The 19,579-nt window shown below is 45.2% G+C and overlaps 33 non-coding genes across 33 annotated transcripts; all 33 read left to right on the forward strand.

Moving 5' to 3' along the window:
- The first annotated feature begins 336 nt into the window (after window positions 1-336).
- TRNAA-UGC (transfer RNA alanine (anticodon UGC)) lies at window positions 337-408 on the forward strand. The gene has a single exon. It is a non-coding gene; the product is annotated as a tRNA-Ala (tRNA).
- A 279-nt stretch (window positions 409-687) lies between these two features.
- On the forward strand, window positions 688-759 carry TRNAA-CGC (transfer RNA alanine (anticodon CGC)). Its single transcript has one exon. It is a non-coding gene; the product is annotated as a tRNA-Ala (tRNA).
- Window positions 760-1,531: 772 nt separating this feature from the next.
- TRNAA-UGC (transfer RNA alanine (anticodon UGC)) lies at window positions 1,532-1,603 on the forward strand. The gene has a single exon. It is a non-coding gene; the product is annotated as a tRNA-Ala (tRNA).
- A 279-nt stretch (window positions 1,604-1,882) lies between these two features.
- On the forward strand, window positions 1,883-1,954 carry TRNAA-CGC (transfer RNA alanine (anticodon CGC)). Its single transcript has one exon. It is a non-coding gene; the product is annotated as a tRNA-Ala (tRNA).
- Window positions 1,955-2,726: 772 nt separating this feature from the next.
- TRNAA-UGC (transfer RNA alanine (anticodon UGC)) lies at window positions 2,727-2,798 on the forward strand. The gene has a single exon. It is a non-coding gene; the product is annotated as a tRNA-Ala (tRNA).
- A 279-nt stretch (window positions 2,799-3,077) lies between these two features.
- TRNAV-CAC (transfer RNA valine (anticodon CAC)) lies at window positions 3,078-3,149 on the forward strand. Its single transcript has one exon. It is a non-coding gene; the product is annotated as a tRNA-Val (tRNA).
- Window positions 3,150-3,921: 772 nt separating this feature from the next.
- On the forward strand, window positions 3,922-3,993 carry TRNAA-UGC (transfer RNA alanine (anticodon UGC)). The gene has a single exon. It is a non-coding gene; the product is annotated as a tRNA-Ala (tRNA).
- A 279-nt stretch (window positions 3,994-4,272) lies between these two features.
- On the forward strand, window positions 4,273-4,344 carry TRNAA-CGC (transfer RNA alanine (anticodon CGC)). Its single transcript has one exon. It is a non-coding gene; the product is annotated as a tRNA-Ala (tRNA).
- A 772-nt stretch (window positions 4,345-5,116) lies between these two features.
- On the forward strand, window positions 5,117-5,188 carry TRNAA-UGC (transfer RNA alanine (anticodon UGC)). Its single transcript has one exon. It is a non-coding gene; the product is annotated as a tRNA-Ala (tRNA).
- A 279-nt stretch (window positions 5,189-5,467) lies between these two features.
- On the forward strand, window positions 5,468-5,539 carry TRNAA-UGC (transfer RNA alanine (anticodon UGC)). Its single transcript has one exon. It is a non-coding gene; the product is annotated as a tRNA-Ala (tRNA).
- A 772-nt stretch (window positions 5,540-6,311) lies between these two features.
- Window positions 6,312-6,383, forward strand: TRNAA-UGC (transfer RNA alanine (anticodon UGC)). Its single transcript has one exon. It is a non-coding gene; the product is annotated as a tRNA-Ala (tRNA).
- A 279-nt stretch (window positions 6,384-6,662) lies between these two features.
- TRNAA-CGC (transfer RNA alanine (anticodon CGC)) lies at window positions 6,663-6,734 on the forward strand. The gene has a single exon. It is a non-coding gene; the product is annotated as a tRNA-Ala (tRNA).
- Window positions 6,735-7,506: 772 nt separating this feature from the next.
- Window positions 7,507-7,578, forward strand: TRNAA-UGC (transfer RNA alanine (anticodon UGC)). Its single transcript has one exon. It is a non-coding gene; the product is annotated as a tRNA-Ala (tRNA).
- A 279-nt stretch (window positions 7,579-7,857) lies between these two features.
- On the forward strand, window positions 7,858-7,929 carry TRNAA-CGC (transfer RNA alanine (anticodon CGC)). The gene has a single exon. It is a non-coding gene; the product is annotated as a tRNA-Ala (tRNA).
- A 772-nt stretch (window positions 7,930-8,701) lies between these two features.
- TRNAA-UGC (transfer RNA alanine (anticodon UGC)) lies at window positions 8,702-8,773 on the forward strand. Its single transcript has one exon. It is a non-coding gene; the product is annotated as a tRNA-Ala (tRNA).
- A 279-nt stretch (window positions 8,774-9,052) lies between these two features.
- Window positions 9,053-9,124, forward strand: TRNAA-CGC (transfer RNA alanine (anticodon CGC)). Its single transcript has one exon. It is a non-coding gene; the product is annotated as a tRNA-Ala (tRNA).
- A 772-nt stretch (window positions 9,125-9,896) lies between these two features.
- On the forward strand, window positions 9,897-9,968 carry TRNAA-UGC (transfer RNA alanine (anticodon UGC)). Its single transcript has one exon. It is a non-coding gene; the product is annotated as a tRNA-Ala (tRNA).
- Window positions 9,969-10,247: 279 nt separating this feature from the next.
- On the forward strand, window positions 10,248-10,319 carry TRNAA-CGC (transfer RNA alanine (anticodon CGC)). The gene has a single exon. It is a non-coding gene; the product is annotated as a tRNA-Ala (tRNA).
- A 772-nt stretch (window positions 10,320-11,091) lies between these two features.
- TRNAA-UGC (transfer RNA alanine (anticodon UGC)) lies at window positions 11,092-11,163 on the forward strand. Its single transcript has one exon. It is a non-coding gene; the product is annotated as a tRNA-Ala (tRNA).
- A 279-nt stretch (window positions 11,164-11,442) lies between these two features.
- TRNAA-UGC (transfer RNA alanine (anticodon UGC)) lies at window positions 11,443-11,514 on the forward strand. The gene has a single exon. It is a non-coding gene; the product is annotated as a tRNA-Ala (tRNA).
- Window positions 11,515-12,286: 772 nt separating this feature from the next.
- Window positions 12,287-12,358, forward strand: TRNAA-UGC (transfer RNA alanine (anticodon UGC)). Its single transcript has one exon. It is a non-coding gene; the product is annotated as a tRNA-Ala (tRNA).
- Window positions 12,359-12,637: 279 nt separating this feature from the next.
- On the forward strand, window positions 12,638-12,709 carry TRNAA-CGC (transfer RNA alanine (anticodon CGC)). Its single transcript has one exon. It is a non-coding gene; the product is annotated as a tRNA-Ala (tRNA).
- Window positions 12,710-13,481: 772 nt separating this feature from the next.
- TRNAA-UGC (transfer RNA alanine (anticodon UGC)) lies at window positions 13,482-13,553 on the forward strand. The gene has a single exon. It is a non-coding gene; the product is annotated as a tRNA-Ala (tRNA).
- A 279-nt stretch (window positions 13,554-13,832) lies between these two features.
- Window positions 13,833-13,904, forward strand: TRNAA-UGC (transfer RNA alanine (anticodon UGC)). The gene has a single exon. It is a non-coding gene; the product is annotated as a tRNA-Ala (tRNA).
- Window positions 13,905-14,676: 772 nt separating this feature from the next.
- On the forward strand, window positions 14,677-14,748 carry TRNAA-UGC (transfer RNA alanine (anticodon UGC)). The gene has a single exon. It is a non-coding gene; the product is annotated as a tRNA-Ala (tRNA).
- A 279-nt stretch (window positions 14,749-15,027) lies between these two features.
- TRNAA-CGC (transfer RNA alanine (anticodon CGC)) lies at window positions 15,028-15,099 on the forward strand. The gene has a single exon. It is a non-coding gene; the product is annotated as a tRNA-Ala (tRNA).
- Window positions 15,100-15,871: 772 nt separating this feature from the next.
- Window positions 15,872-15,943, forward strand: TRNAA-UGC (transfer RNA alanine (anticodon UGC)). The gene has a single exon. It is a non-coding gene; the product is annotated as a tRNA-Ala (tRNA).
- Window positions 15,944-16,222: 279 nt separating this feature from the next.
- On the forward strand, window positions 16,223-16,294 carry TRNAA-CGC (transfer RNA alanine (anticodon CGC)). Its single transcript has one exon. It is a non-coding gene; the product is annotated as a tRNA-Ala (tRNA).
- A 758-nt stretch (window positions 16,295-17,052) lies between these two features.
- Window positions 17,053-17,124, forward strand: TRNAA-UGC (transfer RNA alanine (anticodon UGC)). The gene has a single exon. It is a non-coding gene; the product is annotated as a tRNA-Ala (tRNA).
- A 279-nt stretch (window positions 17,125-17,403) lies between these two features.
- Window positions 17,404-17,475, forward strand: TRNAA-CGC (transfer RNA alanine (anticodon CGC)). Its single transcript has one exon. It is a non-coding gene; the product is annotated as a tRNA-Ala (tRNA).
- Window positions 17,476-18,233: 758 nt separating this feature from the next.
- On the forward strand, window positions 18,234-18,305 carry TRNAA-UGC (transfer RNA alanine (anticodon UGC)). The gene has a single exon. It is a non-coding gene; the product is annotated as a tRNA-Ala (tRNA).
- A 279-nt stretch (window positions 18,306-18,584) lies between these two features.
- Window positions 18,585-18,656, forward strand: TRNAA-UGC (transfer RNA alanine (anticodon UGC)). The gene has a single exon. It is a non-coding gene; the product is annotated as a tRNA-Ala (tRNA).
- Window positions 18,657-19,428: 772 nt separating this feature from the next.
- Window positions 19,429-19,500, forward strand: TRNAA-UGC (transfer RNA alanine (anticodon UGC)). Its single transcript has one exon. It is a non-coding gene; the product is annotated as a tRNA-Ala (tRNA).
- The last annotated feature ends 79 nt before the right edge of the window (window positions 19,501-19,579 follow it).

A 19,579-nucleotide genomic window follows, 5' to 3' on the forward strand; every position in this document is an offset into this window, starting at 1 on the left:
ACTCCTTTTTCTCGGTAAGCATCTTTGCGGGACAGTCATTTCTCTGCTGTCTCGTGCCATCTGTGCTCACTTTTCCAAGCACTATTTCCACTTTTGGCTTTTACACTCCTGCCCATACTGCTTTTCTTCTGCAGTTGTTCCGTGAAATCTATGCCTCTAAGAAGGCGTTTAAGCAACGTTGGAGCTGTTGAAAACGTCCTGCTTTTAATCACTGGCAACTTGTGCAGTTCCCTGAAAATGCGTTGTTATTGCACACTGCCTTGTCGCTACATACTGTTTCCACAGTATTGGGCAATGAACCTCCTGAGAGACAGAGGCAGGGGCAGCATCAGGCCAGGGGATGTAGCTCAGTGGTAGAGCGCACGCTTTGCATGTGTGAGGCCCCGGGTTCAATCCCCGGCATCTCCATTCACATCTTTTGGATACCTGAAGAAAACCATTCTGTTTCCCATCGGCCCAACACTTCACTGTGTTTCCACCGACGGTCAATATAATCCATTCCTCAAGTCAAAAGAACAGCAAATCTTGTTTGATATGTAAAGCACAATGAGCTTCAATCCATCACCGCCTTCTCTGCCCCTGGTTAAAAAGCCCCAAAATTCACAAACTACTTATCTGCTTAATGCGCACACCTTCTGGGTCGCTTTTCAAAAATGTTTCTGGCCCCCAGCAAACAGTACCTTGTGTGGGGATGTAGCTCAGTGGTAGAGCGCACGCTTCGCATGTGTGAGGCCCCGGGTTCAATCCACGGCATCTCCATTGGTGAATTTTGTGCACCTAGTTTAAATCACTTGCTGTCCCTCACCGTGTAGAAATTTACGCAGATCTTCCGTTGAAAGGCTTCCTTTTAAAACACATTGGCCTTTGGAATTGCTGCTCACTTGACAAGTGCACTGTTGGCTTATGGCAGGTACGGGCGTCAAGCAAGAGCATCTGTATGTCTTTTCACGCTGTAGCTTCTACCATAGCCAACACTTTCAAACGTACAACCGTTTCATTTATTTCTTTTTTTGGAGAAATCTTATTGTCGCATTACAGACAGTTTGTAAAGTTTGGATTTTGAATCATCATAGCGCTAACAATTTGGTGTAGCACCTGAAGCTGATGAAAGAAACGAGCAGGCGCCTCTTGAATAGACATGTTTTAACAAAAAACAAGATGGCCGATATTGTTTATGGGAGTAGCAAGAGCATTCACTCCTTTTTCTCGGTAAGCATCTTTGCGGGACAGTCATTTCTCTGCTGTCTCGTGCCATCTGTGCTCATTTTTCCAAGCACTATTTCCACTTTTGGCTTTTACACTCCTGCCCATACTGCTTTTCTTCTGCAGTTGTTCCGTGAAATCTATGCCTCTAAGAAGGCGTTTAAGCAACGTTGGAGCTGTTGAAAACTTCCTGCTTTTAATCACTGGCAACTTGTGCAGTTCCCTGAAAATGCGTTGTTATTGCACACTGCCTTGTCGCTACATACTGTTTCCACAGTATTGGGCAATGAACCTCCTGAGAGACAGAGGCAGGGGCAGCATCAGGCCAGGGGATGTAGCTCAGTGGTAGAGCGCACGCTTTGCATGTGTGAGGCCCCGGGTTCAATCCCCGGCATCTCCATTCACATCTTTTGGATACCTGAAGAAAACCATTCTGTTTCCCATCGGCCCAACACTTCAATGTGTTTCCACCGACGGTCAATATAATCCATTCCTCAAGTCAAAAGAACAGCAAATCTTGTTTCATATGTAAAGCACAATGAGCTTCAATCCATCACCGCCTTCTCTGCCCCTGGTTAAAAAGCCCCAAAATTCCCAAACTACTTATCTGCTTAATGCGCACACTTTTTGGGTCGCTTTTCAAAAATGTTTCTGGCCCCCAGCAAACAGTACCTTGTGTGGGGATGTAGCTCAGTGGTAGAGCGCACACTTCGCATGTGTGAGGCCCTGGGTTCAATCCCCGGCATCTCCATTGGTGAATTTTGTGCACCTAGTTTAAATCACTTGCTGTCCCTCACCGTGTAGAAATTTACGCAGATCTTCCGTTGAAAGGCTTCCTTTTAAAACACATTGGCCTTTGGAATTGCTGCTCACTTGACAAGTGCACTCTTGGCTTATGGCAGGTACGGGCGTCAAGCAAGAGCATCTGTATGTCTTTTCACGCAGTAGCTTCTACCATAGCCAACACTTTCAAACGTACAACCGTTTCATTTATTTCTTTTTTTGGAGAAATCTTATTGTCGCATTACAGACAGTTTGTAAAGTTTGGATTTTGAATCATCATAGCGCTAACAATTTGGTGTAGCACCTGAAGCTGATGAAAAAAATGAGCAGGCGCCTCTTGAATAGACATGTTTTAACAAAAAACAAGATGGCCGATATTGTTTATGGGAGTAGCAAGAGCATTCACTCCTTTTTCTCGGTAAGCATCTTTGCGGGACAGTCATTTCTCTGCTGTCTCGTGCCATCTGTGCTCATTTTTCCAAGCACTATTTCCACTTTTGGCTTTTCCACTCCTGCCCATACTGCTTTTCTTCTGCAGTTGTTCCGTGAAATCTATGCCTCTAAGAAGGCGTTTAAGCAACGTTGGAGCTGTTGAAAACTTCCTGCTTTTAATCACTGGCAACTTGTGCAGTTCCCTGAAAATGCGTTGTTATTGCACACTGCCTTGTCGCTACATACTGTTTCCACAGTATTGGGCAATGAACCTCCTGAGAGACAGAGGCAGGGGCAGCATCAGGCCAGGGGATGTAGCTCAGTGGTAGAGCGCACGATTTGCATGTGTGAGGCCCCGGGTTCAATCCCCGGCATCTCCATTCACATCTTTTGGATACCTGAAGAAAACCATTCTGTTTCCCATCGGCCCAACACTTCAATGTGTTTCCACCGACGGTCAATATAATCCATTCCTCAAGTCAAAAGAACAGCAAATCTTGTTTGATATGTAAAGCACAATGAGCTTCAATCCATCACCGCCTTCTCTGCCCCTGGTTAAAAAGCCCCAAAATTCCCAAACTACTTATCTGCTTAATGCGCACACTTTCTGGGTCGCTTTTCAAAAATGTTTCTGGCCCCCAGCAAACAGTACCTTGTGTGGGGATGTAGCTCAGTGGTAGAGCGCACGCTTCACATGTGTGAGGCCCCGGGTTCAATCCCCGGCATCTCCATTGGTGAATTTTGTGCACCTAGTTTAAATCACTTGCTGTCCCTCACCGTGTAGAAATTTACGCAGATCTTCCGTTGAAAGGCTTCCTTTTAAAACACATTGGCCTTTGGAATTGCTGCTCACTTGACAAGTGCACTGTTGGCTTATGGCAGGTACGGGCGTCAAGCAAGAGCATCTGTATGTCTTTTCACGCAGTAGCTTCTACCATAGCCAACACTTTCAAACGTACAACCGTTTCATTTATTTCTTTTTTTGGAGAAATCTTATTGTCGCATTACAGACAGTTTGTAAAGTTTGGATTTTGAATCATCATAGCGCTAACAATTTGGTGTAGCACCTGAAGCTGATGAAAGAAACGAGCAGGCGCCTCTTGAATAGACATGTTTTAACAAAAAACAAGATGGCCGATATTGTTTATGGGAGTAGCAAGAGCATTCACTCCTTTTTCTCGGTAAGCATCTTTGCGGGACAGTCATTTCTCTGCTGTCTCGTGCCATCTGTGCTCATTTTTCCAAGCACTATTTCCACTTTTGGCTTTTACACTCCTGCCCATACTGCTTTTCTTCTGCAGTTGTTCCGTGAAATCTATGCCTCTAAGAAGGCGTTTAAGCAACGTTGGAGCTGTTGAAAACTTCCTGCTTTTAATCACTGGCAACTTGTGCAGTTTCCTGAAAATGCGTTGTTATTGCACACTGCCTTGTCGCTACATACTGTTTCCACAGTATTGGGCAATGAACCTCCTGAGAGACAGAGGCAGGGGCAGCATCAGGCCAGGGGATGTAGCTCAGTGGTAGAGCGCACGCTTTGCATGTGTGAGGCCCCGGGTTCAATCCTCGGCATCTCCATTCACATCTTTTGGATACCTGAAGAAAACCATTCTGTTTCCCATCGGCCCAACACTTCAATGTGTTTCCACCGACGGTCAATATAATCCATTCCTCAAGTCAAAAGAACAGCAAATCTTGTTTGATATGTAAAGCACAATGAGCTTCAATCCATCACCGCCTTCTCTGCCCCTGGTTAAAAAGCCCCAAAATTCCCAAACTACTTATCTGCTTAATGCGCACACTTTCTGGGTCGCTTTTCAAAAATGTTTCTGGCCCCCAGCAAACAGTACCTTGTGTGGGGATGTAGCTCAGTGGTAGAGCGCACGCTTCGCATGTGTGAGGCCCCGGGTTCAATCCCCGGCATCTCCATTGGTGAATTTTGTGCACCTAGTTTAAATCACTTGCTGTCCCTCACCGTGTAGAAATTTACGCAGATCTTCCGTTGAAAGGCTTCCTTTTAAAACACATTGGCCTTTGGAATTGCTGCTCACTTGACAAGTGCACTCTTGGCTTATGGCAGGTACGGGCGTCAAGCAAGAGCATCTGTATGTCTTTTCACGCAGTAGCTTCTACCATAGCCAACACTTTCAAACGTACAACCGTTTCATTTATTTCTTTTTTTGGAGAAATCTTATTGTCGCATTACAGACAGTTTGTAAAGTTTGGATTTTGAATCATCATAGCGCTAACAATTTGGTGTAGCACCTGAAGCTGATGAAAGAAACGAGCAGGCGCCTCTTGAATAGACATGTTTTAACAAAAAACAAGATGGCCGATATTGTTTATGGGAGTAGCAAGAGCATTCACTCCTTTTTCTCGGTAAGCATCTTTGCGGGACAGTCATTTCTCTGCTGTCTCGTGCCATCTGTGCTCATTTTTCCAAGCACTATTTCCACTTTTGGCTTTTACACTCCTGCCCATACTGCTTTTCTTCTGCAGTTGTTCCGTGAAATCTATGCCTCTAAGAAGGCGTTTAAGCAACGTTGGAGCTGTTGAAAACGTCCTGATTTTAATCACTGGCAACTTGTGCAGTTCCCTGAAAATGCGTTGTTATTGCACACTGCCTTGTCGCTACATACTGTTTCCACAGTATTGGGCAATGAACCTCCTGAGAGACAGAGGCAGGGGCAGCATCAGGCCAGGGGATGTAGCTCAGTGGTAGAGCGCACGCTTTGCATGTGTGAGGCCCCGGGTTCAATCCCCGGCATCTCCATTCACATCTTTTGGATACCTGAAGAAAACCATTCTGTTTCCCATCGGCCCAACACTTCAATGTGTTTCCACCGACGGTCAATATAATCCATTCCTCAAGTCAAAAGAACAGCAAATCTTGTTTGATATGTAAAGCACAATGAGCTTCAATCCATCACCGCCTTCTCTGCCCCTGGTTAAAAAGCCCCAAAATTCCCAAACTACTTATCTGCTTAATGCGCACACTTTCTGGGTCGCTTTTCAAAAATGTTTCTGGCCCCCAGCAAACAGTACCTTGTGTGGGGATGTAGCTCAGTGGTAGAGCGCACGCTTTGCATGTGTGAGGCCACGGGTTCAATCCCCGGCATCTCCATTGGTGAATTTTGTGCACCTAGTTTAAATCACTTGCTGTCCCTCACCGTGTAGAAATTTACGCAGATCTTCCGTTGAAAGGCTTCCTTTTAAAACACATTGGCCTTTGGAATTGCTGCTCACTTGACAAGTGCACTGTTGGCTTATGGCAGGTACGGGCGTCAAGCAAGAGCATCTGTATGTCTTTTCACGCAGTAGCTTCTACCATAGCCAACACTTTCAAACGTACAACCGTTTCATTTATTTCTTTTTTTGGAGAAATCTTATTGTCGCATTACAGACAGTTTGTAAAGTTTGGATTTTGAATCATCATAGCGCTAACAATTTGGTGTAGCACCTGAAGCTGATGAAAGAAACGAGCAGGCGCCTCTTGAATAAACATGTTTTAACAAAAAACAAGATGGCCGATATTGTTTATGGGAGTAGCAAGAGCATTCACTCCTTTTTCTCGGTAAGCATCTTTGCGGGACAGTCATTTCTCTGCTGTCTCGTGCCATCTGTGCTCATTTTTCCAAGCACTATTTCCACTTTTGGCTTTTACACTCCTGCCCATACTGCTTTTCTTCTGCAGTTGTTCCGTGAAATCTATGCCGCTAAGAAGGCGTTTAAGCAACGTTGGAGCTGTTGAAAACTTCCTGCTTTTAATCACTGGCAACTTGTGCAGTTCCCTGAAAATGCGTTGTTATTGCACACTGCCTTGTCGCTACATACTGTTTCCACAGTATTGGGCAATGAACCTCCTGAGAGACAGAGGCAGGGGCAGCATCAGGCCAGGGGATGTAGCTCAGTGGTAGAGCACACGCTTTGCATGTGTGAGGCCCCGGGTTCAATCCCCGGCATCTCCATTCACATCTTTTGGATACCTGAAGAAAACCATTCTGTTTCCCATCGGCCCAACACTTCAATGTGTTTCCACCGACGGTCAATATAATCCATTCCTCAAGTCAAAAGAACAGCAAATCTTGTTTGATATGTAAAGCACAATGAGCTTCAATCCATCACCGCCTTCTCTGCCCCTGGTTAAAAAGCCCCAAAATTCACAAACTACTTATCTGCTTAATGCGCACACTTTCTGGGTCACTTTTCAAAAATGTTTCTGGCCCCCAGCAAACAGTACCTTGTGTGGGGATGTAGCTCAGTGGTAGAGCGCACGCTTCGCATGTGTGAGGCCCTGGGTTCAATCCCCGGCATCTCCATTGGTGAATTTTGTGCACCTAGTTTAAATCACTTGCTGTCCCTCACCGTGTAGAAATTTACGCAGATCTTCCGTTGAAAGGCTTCCTTTTAAAACACATTGGCCTTTGGAATTGCTGCTCACTTGACAAGTGCACTGTTGGCTTATGGCAGGTACGGGCGTCAAGCAAGAGCATCTGTATGTCTTTTCACGCAGTAGCTTCTACCATAGCCAACACTTTCAAACGTACAACCGTTTCATTTATTTCTTTTTTTGGAGAAATCTTATTGTCGCATTACAGACAGTTTGTAAAGTTTGGATTTTGAATCATCATAGCGCTAACAATTTGGTGTAGCACCTGAAGCTGATGAAAGAAACGAGCAGGCGCCTCTTGAATAGACATGTTTTAACAAAAAACAAGATGGCCGATATTGTTTATGGGAGTAGCAAGAGCATTCACTCCTTTTTCTCGGTAAGCATCTTTGCGGGACAGTCATTTCTCTGCTGTCTCGTGCCATCTGTGCTCATTTTTCCAAGCACTATTTCCACTTTTGGCTTTTACACTCCTGCCCGTACTGCTTTTCTTCTGCAGTTGTTCCGTGAAATCTATGCCTCTAAGAAGGCGTTTAAGCAACGTTGGAGCTGTTGAAAACTTCCTGCTTTTAATCACTGGCAACTTGTGCAGTTCCCTGAAAATGCGTTGTTATTGCACACTGCCTTGTCGCTATATACTGTTTCCACAGTATTGGGCAATGAACCTCCTGAGAGACAGAGGCAGGGGCAGCATCAGGCCAGGGGATGTAGCTCAGTGGTAGAGCGCACGCTTTGCATGTGTGAGGCCCCGGGTTCAATCCCCGGCATCTCCATTCACATCTTTTGGATACCTGAAGAAAACCATTCTGTTTCCCATCGGCCCAACACTTCAATGTGTTTCCACCGACGGTCAATATAATCCATTCCTCAAGTCAAAAGAACAGCAAATCTTGTTTGATATGTAAAGCACAATGAGCTTCAATCCATCACTGCCTTCTCTGCCCCTGGTTAAAAAGCCCCAAAATTCACAAACTACTTATCTGCTTAATGCGCACACCTTCTGGGTCGCTTTTCAAAAATGTTTCTGGCCCCCAGCAAACAGTACCTTGTGTGGGGATGTAGCTTAGTGGTAGAGCGCACGCTTCGCATGTGTGAGGCCCCGGGTTTAATCCCCGGCATCTCCATTGGTGGATTTTGTGCACCTAGTTTAAATCACTTGCTGTCCCTCACCGTGTAGAAATTTACGCAGATCTTCCGTTGAAAGGCTTCCTTTTAAAACACATTGGCCTTTGGAATTGCTGCTCACTTGACAAGTGCACTGTTGGCTTATGGCAGGTACGGGCGTCAAGCAAGAGCATCTGTATGTCTTTTCACGCAGTAGCTTCTACCATAGCCAACACTTTCAAACGTACAACCGTTTCATTTATTTCTTTTTTTGGAGAAATCTTATTGTCGCATTACAGACAGTTTGTAAAGTTTGGATTTTGAATCATCATAGCGCTAACAATTTGGTGTAGCACCTGAAGCTGATGAAAGAAACGAGCAGGCGCCTCTTGAATAGACATGTTTTAACAAAAAACAAGATGGCCGATATTGTTTATGGGAGTAGCAAGAGCATTCACTCCTTTTTCTCGGTAAGCATCTTTGCGGGAAAGTCATTTCTCTGCTGTCTCGTGCCATCTGTGCTCATTTTTCCAAGCACTATTTCCACTTTTGGCTTTTACACTCCTGCCCATACTGCTTTTCTTCTGCAGTTGTTCCGTGAAATCTATGCCTCTAAGAAGGCGTTTAAGCAACGTTGGAGCTGTTGAAAACTTCCTGCTTTTAATCACTGGCAACTTGTGCAGTTCCCTGAAAATGCGTTGTTATTGCACACTGCCTTGTCGCTACATACTGTTTCCACAGTATTGGGCAATGAACCTCCTGAGAGACAGAGGCAGGGGCAGCATCAGGCCAGGGGATGTAGCTCAGTGGTAGAGCGCACGCTTTGCATGTGTGAGGCCCCGGGTTCAATCCCCGGCATCTCCATTCACATCTTTTGGATACCTGAAGAAAACCATTCTGTTTCCCATCGGCCCAACACTTCAATGTGTTTCCACCGACGGTCAATATAATCCATTCCTCAAGTCAAAAGAACAGCAAATCTTGTTTGATATGTAAAGCACAATGAGCTTCAATCCATCACCGCCTTCTCTGCCCCTGGTTAAAAAGCCCCAAAATTCCCAAACTACTTATCTGCTTAATGCGCACACTTTCTGGGTCGCTTTTCAAAAATGTTTCTGGCCCCCAGCAAACAGTACCTTGTGTGGGGATGTAGCTCAGTGGTAGAGCGCACGCTTCGCATGTGTGAGGCCCCGGGTTCAATCCCCGGCATCTCCATTGGTGAATTTTGTGCACCTAGTTTAAATCACTTGCTGTCCCTCACCGTGTAGAAATTTATGCAGATCTACCGTTGAAAGGCTTCCATTTAAAACACATTGGCCTTTGGAATTGCTGCTCACTTGACAAGTGCACTGTTGGCTTATGGCAGGTACGGGCGTCAAGCAAGAGCATCTGTATGTCTTTTCACGCAGTAGCTTCTACCATAGCCAACACTTTCAAACGTACAACCGTTTCATTTATTTCTTTTTTTGGAGAAATCTTATTGTCGCATTACAGACAGTTTGTAAAGTTTGGATTTTGAATCATCATAGCGCTAACAATTTGGTGTAGCACCTGAAGCTGATGAAAGAAACGAGCAGGCGCCTCTTGAATAGACATGTTTTAACAAAAAACAAGATGGCCGATATTGTTTATGGGAGTAGCAAGAGCATTCACTCCTTTTTCTCGGTAAGCATCTTTGCGGGACAGTCATTTCTCTGCTGTCTCGTGCCATCTGTGCTCATTTTTCCAAGCACTATTTCCACTTTTGGCTTTTACACTCCTGCCCATACTGCTTTTCTTCTGCAGTTGTTCCGTGAAATCTATGCCTCTAAGAAGGCGTTTAAGCAACGTTGGAGCTGTTGAAAACGTCCTGATTTTAATCACTGGCAACTTGTGCAGTTCCCTGAAAATGCGTTGTTATTGCACACTGCCTTGTCGCTACATACTGTTTCCACAGTATTGGGCAATGAACCTCCTGAGAGACAGAGGCAGGGGCAGCATCAGGCCAGGGGATGTAGCTCAGTGGTAGAGCGCACGCTTTGCATGTGTGAGGCCCCGGGTTCAATCCCCGGCATCTCCATTCACATCTTTTGGATACCTGAAGAAAACCATTCTGTTTCCCATCGGCCCAACACTTCAATGTGTTTCCACCGACGGTCAATATAATCCATTCCTCAAATCAAAAGAACAGCAAATCTTGTTTGATATGTAAAGCACAATGAGCTTCAATCCATCACCGCCTTCTCTGCCCCTGGTTAAAAAGCCCCAAAATTCACAAACTACTTATCTGCTTAATGCGCACACTTTCTGGGTCGCTTTTCAAAAATGTTTCTGGCCCCCAGCAAACAGTACCTTGTGTGGGGATGTAGCTCAGTGGTAGAGCGCACGCTTCGCATGTGTGAGGCCCCGGGTTCAATCCCCGGCATCTCCATTGGTGAATTTTGTGCACCTAGTTTAAATCACTTGCTGTCCCTCACCGTGTAGAAATTTACGCAGATCTTCCGTTGAAAGGCTTCCTTTTAAAACACATTGGCCTTTGGAATTGCTGCTCACTTGACAAGTGCACTGTTGGCTTATGGCAGGTACGGGCGTCAAGCAAGAGCATCTGTATGTCTTTTCACGCAGTAGCTTCTACCATAGCCAACACTTTCAAACGTACAACCGTTTCATTTATTTCTTTTTTTGGAGAAATCTTATTGTCGCATTACAGACAGTTTGTAAAGTTTGGATTTTGAATCATCATAGCGCTAACAATTTGGTGTAGCACCTGAAGCTGATGAAAGAAACGAGCAGGCGCCTCTTGAATAGACATGTTTTAACAAAAAACAAGATGGCCGATATTGTTTATGGGAGTAGCAAGAGCATTCACTCCTTTTTCTCGGTAAGCATCTTTGCGGGACAGTCATTTCTCTGCTGTCTCGTGCCATCTGTGCTCATTTTTCCAAGCACTATTTCCACTTTTGGCTTTTACACTCCTGCCCATACTGCTTTTCTTCTGCAGTTGTTCCGTGAAATCTATGCCTCTAAGAAGGCGTTTAAGCAACGTTGGAGCTGTTGAAAACGTCCTGATTTTAATCACTGGCAACTTGTGCAGTTCCCTGAAAATGCGTTGTTATTGCACACTGCCTTGTCGCTACATACTGTTTCCACAGTATTGGGCAATGAACCTCCTGAGAGACAGAGGCAGGGGCAGCATCAGGCCAGGGGATGTAGCTCAGTGGTAGAGCGCACGCTTTGCATGTGTGAGGCCCCGGGTTCAATCCCCGGCATCTCCATTCACATCTTTTGGATACCTGAAGAAAACCATTCTGTTTCCCATCGGCCCAACACTTCAATGTGTTTCCACCGACGGTCAATATAATCCATTCCTCAAGTCAAAAGAACAGCAAATCTTGTTTGATATGTAAAGCACAATGAGCTTCAATCCATCACCGCCTTCTCTGCCCCTGGTTAAAAAGCCCCAAAATTCCCAAACTACTTATCTGCTTAATGCGCACACTTTCTGGGTCGCTTTTCAAAAATGTTTCTGGCCCCCAGCAAACAGTACCTTGTGTGGGGATGTAGCTCAGTGGTAGAGCGCACGCTTTGCATGTGTGAGGCCCCGGGTTCAATCCCCGGCATCTCCATTGGTGAATTTTGTGCACCTAGTTTAAATCACTTGCTGTCCCTCACTGTGTAGAAATTTACGCAGATCTTCCGTTGAAAGGCTTCCTTTTAAAACACATTGGCCTTTGGAATTGCTGCTCACTTGACAAGTGCACTGTTGGCTTATGGCAGGTACGGGCGTCAAGCAAGAGCATCTGTATGTCTTTTCACGCAGTAGCTTCTACCATAGCCAACACTTTCAAACGTACAACCGTTTCATTTATTTCTTTTTTTGGAGAAATCTTATTGTCGCATTACAGACAGTTTGTAAAGTTTGGATTTTGAATCATCATAGCGCTAACAATTTGGTGTAGCACCTGAAGCTGATGAAAGAAACGAGCAGGCGCCTCTTGAATAGACATGTTTTAACAAAAAACAAGATGGCCGATATTGTTTATGGGAGTAGCAAGAGCATTCACTCCTTTTTCTCGGTAAGCATCTTTGCGGGACAGTCATTTCTCTGCTGTCTCGTGCCATCTGTGCTCATTTTTCCAAGCACTATTTCCACTTTTGGCTTTTACACTCCTGCCCATACTGCTTTTCTTCTGCAGTTGTTCCGTGAAATCTATGCCTCTAAGAAGGCGTTTAAGCAACATTGGAGCTGTTGAAAACTTCCTGCTTTTAATCACTGGCAACTTGTGCAGTTCCCTGAAAATGCGTTGTTATTGCACACTGCCTTGTCGCTACATACTGTTTCCACAGTATTGGGCAATGAACCTCCTGAGAGACAGAGGCAGGGGCAGCATCAGGCCAGGGGATGTAGCTCAGTGGTAGAGCGCACGCTTTGCATGTGTGAGGCCCCGGGTTCAATCCCCGGCATCTCCATTCACATCTTTTGGATACCTGAAGAAAACCATTCTGTTTCCCATCGGCCCAACACTTCAATGTGTTTCCACCGACGGTCAATATAATCCATTCCTCAAGTCAAAAGAACAGCAAATCTTGTTTGATATGTAAAGCACAATGAGCTTCAATCCATCACCGCCTTCTCTGCCCCTGGTTAAAAAGCCCCAAAATTCACAAACTACTTATCTGCTTAATGCGCACACTTTCTGGGTCGCTTTTCAAAAATGTTTCTGGCCCCCAGCAAACAGTACCTTGTGTGGGGATGTAGCTCAGTGGTAGAGCGCACGCTTCGCATGTGTGAGGCCCCGGGTTCAATCCCCGGCATCTCCATTGGTGAATTTTGTGCACCTAGTTTAAATCACTTGCTGTCCCTCACCGTGTAGAAATTTACGCAGATCTTCCGTTGAAAGGCTTCCTTTTAAAACACATTGGCCTTTGGAATTGCTGCTCACTTGACAAGTGCACTGTTGGCTTATGGCAGGTACGGGCGTCAAGCAAGAGCATCTGTATGTCTTTTCACGCAGTAGCTTCTACCATAGCCAACACTTTCAAACGTACAACCGTTTCATTTATTTCTTTTTTTGGAGAAATCTTATTGTCGCATTACAGACAGTTTGTAAAGTTTGGATTTTGAATCATCATAGCGCTAACAATTTGGTGTAGCACCTGAAGCTGATGAAAGAAACGAGCAGGCGCCTCTTGAATAGACATGTTTTAACAAAAAACAAGATGGCCGATATTGTTTATGGGAGTAGCAAGAGCATTCACTCCTTTTTCTCGGTAAGCATCTTTGCGGGACAGTCATTTCTCTGCTGTCTCGTGCCATCTGTGCTCATTTTTCCAAGCACTATTTCCACTTTTGGCTTTTACACTCCTGCCCATACTGCTTTTCTTCTGCAGTTGTTCCGTGAAATCTATGCCTCTAAGAAGGCGTTTAAGCAACGTTGGAGCTGTTGAAAACGTCCTGATTTTAATCACTGGCAACTTGTGCAGTTCCCTGAAAATGCGTTGTTATTGCACACTGCCTTGTCGCTACATACTGTTTCCACAGTATTGGGCAATGAACCTCCTGAGAGACAGAGGCAGGGGCAGCATCAGGCCAGGGGATGTAGCTCAGTGGTAGAGCGCACGCTTTGCATGTGTGAGGCCCCGGGTTCAATCCCCGGCATCTCCATTCACATCTTTTGGATACCTGAAGAAAACCATTCTGTTTCCCATCGGCCCAACACTTCAATGTGTTTCCACCGACGGTCAATATAATCCATTCCTCAAGTCAAAAGAACAGCAAATCTTGTTTGATATGTAAAGCACAATGAGCTTCAATCCATCACCGCCTTCTCTGCCCCTGGTTAAAAAGCCCCAAAATTCCCAAACTACTTATCTGCTTAATGCGCACACTTTCTGGGTCGCTTTTCAAAAATGTTTCTGGCCCCCAGCAAGCAGTACCTTGTGTGGGGATGTAGCTCAGTGGTAGAGCGCACGCTTTGCATGTGTGAGGCCCCGGGTTCAATCCCCGGCATCTCCATTGGTGAATTTTGTGCACCTAGTTTAAATCACTTGCTGTCCCTCACCGTGTAGAAATTTACGCAGATCTTCCGTTGAAAGGCTTCCTTTTAAAACACATTGGCCTTTGGAATTGCTGCTCACTTGACAAGTGCACTGTTGGCTTATGGCAGGTACGGGCGTCAAGCAAGAGCATCTGTATGTCTTTTCACGCAGTAGCTTCTACCATAGCCAACACTTTCAAACGTACAACCGTTTCATTTATTTCTTTTTTTGGAGAAATCTTATTGTCGCATTACAGACAGTTTGTAAAGTTTGGATTTTGAATCATCATAGCGCTAACAATTTGGTGTAGCACCTGAAGCTGATGAAAGAAACGAGCAGGCGCCTCTTGAATAGACATGTTTTAACAAAAAACAAGATGGCCGGTATTGTTTATGGGAGTAGCAAGAGCATTCACTCCTTTTTCTCGGTAAGCATCTTTGCGGGACAGTCATTTCTCTGCTGTCTCGTGCCATCTGTGCTCATTTTTCCAAGCACTATTTCCACTTTTGGCTTTTACACTCCTGCCCATACTGCTTTTCTTCTGCAGTTGTTCCGTGAAATCTATGCCTCTAAGAAGGCGTTTAAGCAACATTGGAGCTGTTGAAAACTTCCTGCTTTTAATCACTGGCAACTTGTGCAGTTCCCTGAAAATGCGTTGTTATTGCACACTGCCTTGTCGCTACATACTGTTTCCACAGTATTGGGCAATGAACCTCCTGAGAGACAGAGGCAGGGGCAGCATCAGGCCAGGGGATGTAGCTCAGTGGTAGAGCGCACGCTTTGCATGTGTGAGGCCCCGGGTTCAATCCCCGGCATCTCCATTCACATCTTTTGGATACCTGAAGAAAACCATTCTGTTTCCCATCGGCCCAACACTTCAATGTGTTTCCACCGACGGTCAATATAATCCATTCCTCAAGTCAAAAGAACAGCAAATCTTGTTTGATATGTAAAGCACAATGAGCTTCAATCCATCACCGCCTTCTCTGCCCCTGGTTAAAAAGCCCCAAAATTCCCAAACTACTTATCTGCTTAATGCGCACACTTTCTGGGTCGCTTTTCAAAAATGTTTCTGGCCCCCAGCAAACAGTACCTTGTGTGGGGATGTAGCTCAGTGGTAGAGCGCACGCTTCGCATGTGTGAGGCCCTGGGTTCAATCCCCGGCATCTCCATTGGTGAATTTTGTGCACCTAGTTTAAATCACTTGCTGTCCCTCACCGTGTAGATATTTACGCAGATCTTCCGTTGAAAGGCTTCCTTTTAAAACACATTGGCCTTTGGAATTGCTGCTCACTTGACAAGTGCACTGTTGGCTTATGGCAGGTATGGGCGTCAAGCAAGAGCATCTGTATGTCTTTTCACGCAGTAGCTTCTACCATAGCCAACACTTTCAAACGTACAACCGTTTCATTTATTTCTTTTTTTGGAGAAATCTAATTGTCGCATTACAGACAGTTTGTAAAGTTTGGATTTTGAATCATCATAGCGCTAACAATTTGGTGTAGCACCTGAAGCTGATGAAAGAAACGAGCAGGCGCCTCTTGAATAGACATGTTTTAACAAAAAACAAGATGGCCGATATTGTTTATGGGAGTAGCAAGAGCATTCACTCCTTTTTCTCGGTAAGCATCTTTGCGGGACAGTCATTTCTCTGCTGTCTCGTGCCATCTGTGCTCATTTTTCCAAGCACTATTTCCACTTTTGGCTTTTACACTCCTGCCCATACTGCTTTTCTTCTGCAGTTGTTCCGTGAAATCTATGCCTCTAAGAAGGCGTTTAAGCAACGTTGGAGCTGTTGAAAACTTCCTGCTTTTAATCACTGGCAACTTGTGCAGTTCCCTGAAAATGCGTTGTTATTGCACACTGCCTTGTCGCTACATACTGTTTCCACAGTATTGGGCAATGAACCTCCTGAGAAACAGAGGCAGGGGCAGCATCAGGCCAGGGGATGTAGCTCAGTGGTAGAGCGCACGCTTTGCATGTGTGAAGCCCCGGGTTCAATCCCCGGCATCTCCATTCACATCTTTTGGATACCTGAAGAAAACCATTCTGTTTCCCATCGGCCCAACACTTCAATGTGTTTCCACCGACGGTCAATATAATCCATTCCTCAAGTCAAAAGAACAGCAAATCTTGTTTCATATGTAAAGCACAATGAGCTTCAATCCATCACCGCCTTCTCTGCCCCTGGTTAAAAAGCCCCAAAATTCACAAACTACTTATCTGCTTAATGCGCACACCTTCTGGGTCGCTTTTCAAAAATGTTTCTGGTCCCCAGCAAACAGTACCTTGTGTGGGGATGTAGCTCAGTGGTAGAGCGCACGCTTCGCATGTGTGAGGCCCCGGGTTCAATCCCCGGCATCTCCATTGGTGGATTTTGTGCACCTAGTTTAAATCACTTGCTGTCCCTCACCGTGTAGAAATTTACGCAGATCTTCCTTTTAAAACACATTGGCCTTTGGAATTGCTGCTCACTTGACAAGTGCACTGTTGGCTTATGGCAGGTACGGGCGTCAAGCAAGAGCATCTGTATGTCTTTTCACGCAGTAGCTTCTACCATAGCCAACACTTTCAAACGTACAACCGTTTCATTTATTTCTTTTTTTGGAGAAATCTTATTGTCGCATTACAGACAGTTTGTAAAGTTTGGATTTTGAATCATCATAGCGCTAACAATTTGGTGTAGCACCTGAAGCTGATGAAAGAAACGAGCAGGCGCCTCTTGAATAGACATGTTTTAACAAAAAACAAGATGGCCGATATTGTTTATGGGAGTAGCAAGAGCATTCACTCCTTTTTCTCGGTAAGCATCTGTGCGGGACAGTCATTTCTCTGCTGTCTCGTGCCATCTGTGCTCATTTTTCCAAGCACTATTTCCACTTTTGGCTTTTACACTCCTGCCCATACTGCTTTTCTTCTGCAGTTGTTCCGTGAAATCTATGCCTCTAAGAAGGCGTTTAAGCAACGTTGGAGCTGTTGAAAACTTCCTGCTTTTAATCACTGGCAACTTGTGCAGTTCCCTGAAAATGCGTTGTTATTGCACACTGCCTTGTCGCTACATACTGTTTCCACAGTATTGGGCAATGAACCTCCTGAGAAACAGAGGCAGGGGCAGCATCAGGCCAGGGGATGTAGCTCAGTGGTAGAGCGCACGCTTTGCATGTGTGAGGCCCCGGGTTCAATCCCCGGCATCTCCATTCACATCTTTTGGATACCTGAAGAAAACCATTCTGTTTCCCATCGGCCCAACACTTCAATGTGTTTCCACCGACGGTCAATATAATCCATTCCTCAAGTCAAAAGAACAGCAAATCTTGTTTGATATGTAAAGCACAATGAGCTTCAATCCATCACCGCCTTCTCTGCCCCTGGTTAAAAAGCCCCAAAATTCACAAACTACTTATCTGCTTAATGCGCACACCTTCTGGGTCGCTTTTCAAAAATGTTTCTGGCCCCCAGCAAACAGTACCTTGTGTGGGGATGTAGCTCAGTGGTAGAGCGCACGCTTCGCATGTGTGAGGCCCCGGGTTCAATCCCCGGCATCTCCATTGGTGGATTTTGTGCACCTAGTTTAAATCACTTGCTGTCCCTCACCGTGTAGAAATTTACGCAGATCTTCCTTTTAAAACACATTGGCCTTTGGAATTGCTGCTCACTTGACAAGTGCACTGTTGGCTTATGGCAGGTACGGGCGTCAAGCAAGAGCATCTGTATGTCTTTTCACGCAGTAGCTTCTACCATAGCCAACACTTTCAAACGTACAACCGTTTCATTTATTTCTTTTTTTGGAGAAATCTTATTGTCGCATTACAGACAGTTTGTAAAGTTTGGATTTTGAATCATCATAGCGCTAACAATTTGGTGTAGCACCTGAAGCTGATGAAAGAAACGAGCAGGCGCCTCTTGAATAGACATGTTTTAACAAAAAACAAGATGGCCGATATTGTTTATGGGAGTAGCAAGAGCATTCACTCCTTTTTCTCGGTAAGCATCTTTGCGGGACAGTCATTTCTCTGCTGTCTCGTGCCATCTGTGCTCATTTTTCCAAGCACTATTTCCACTTTTGGCTTTTACACTCCTGCCCATACTGCTTTTCTTCTGCAGTTGTTCCGTGAAATCTATGCCTCTAAGAAGGCGTTTAAGCAACGTTGGAGCTGTTGAAAACGTCCTGATTTTAATCACTGGCAACTTGTGCAGTTCCCTGAAAATGCGTTGTTATTGCACACTGCCTTGTCGCTACATACTGTTTCCACAGTATTGGGCAATGAACCTCCTGAGAGACAGAGGCAGGGGCAGCATCAGGCCAGGGGATGTAGCTCAGTGGTAGAGCGCACGCTTTGCATGTGTGAGGCCCTGGGTTCAATCCCCGGCATCTCCATTCACATCTTTTGGATACCTGAAGAAAACCATTCTGTTTCCCATCGGCCCAACACTTCAATGTGTTTCCACCGACGGTCAATATAATCCATTCCTCAAGTCAAAAGAACAGCAAATCTTGTTTGATATGTAAAGCACAATGAGCTTCAATCCATCACCGCCTTCTCTGCCCCTGGTTAAAAAGCCCCAAAATTCCCAAACTACTTATCTGCTTAATGCGCACACTTTCTGGGTCGCTTTTCAAAAATGTTTCTGGCCCCCAGCAAGCAGTACCTTGTGTGGGGATGTAGCTCAGTGGTAGAGCGCACGCTTTGCATGTGTGAGGCCCTGGGTTCAATCCCCGGCATCTCCATTGGTGAATTTTGTGCACCTAGTTTAAATCACTTGCTGTCCCTCACCGTGTAGAAATTTACGCAGATCTTCCGTTGAAAGGCTTCCTTTTAAAACACATTGGCCTTTGGAATTGCTGCTCACTTGACAAGTGCACTGTTGGCTTATGGCAGGTACGGGCGTCAAGCAAGAGCATCTGTATGTCTTTTCACGCAGTAGCTTCTACCATAGCCAACACTTTCAAACGTACAACCGTTTCATTTATTTCTTTTTTTGGAGAAATCTTATTGTCGCATTACAGACAGTTTGTAAAGTTTGGATTTTGAATCATCATAGCGCTAACAATTTGGTGTAGCACCTGAAGCTGATGAAAGAAACGAGCAGGCGCCTCTTGAATAGACATGTTTTAACAAAAAACAAGATGGCCGATATTGTTTATGGGAGTAGCAAGAGCATTCACTCCTTTTTCTCGGTAAGCATCTTTGCGGGACAGTCATTTCTCTGCTGTCTCGTGCCATCTGTGCTCATTTTTCCAAGCACTATTTCCACTTTTGGCTTTTACACTCCTGCCCATACTGCTTTTCTTCTGCAGTTGTTCCGTGAAATCTATGCCTCTAAGAAGGCGTTTAAGCAACATTGGAGCTGTTGAAAACTTCCTGCTTTTAATCACTGGCAACTTGTGCAGTTCCCTGAAAATGCGTTGTTATTGCACACTGCCTTGTCGCTACATACTGTTTCCACAGTATTGGGCAATGAACCTCCTGAGAGACAGAGGCAGGGGCAGCATCAGGCCAGGGGATGTAGCTCAGTGGTAGAGCGCACGCTTTGCATGTGTGAGGCCCCGGGTTCAATCCCCGGCATCTCCATTCACATCTTTTGGATACCTGAAGAAAACCATTCTGTTTCCCATCGGCCCAACACTTCAATGTGTTTCCACCGACGGTC

This window comes from Engystomops pustulosus, chromosome 1 (genome assembly GCF_040894005.1).
Source record: "Engystomops pustulosus chromosome 1, aEngPut4.maternal, whole genome shotgun sequence".
NCBI lineage: Eukaryota > Metazoa > Chordata > Amphibia > Anura > Leptodactylidae > Engystomops > Engystomops pustulosus.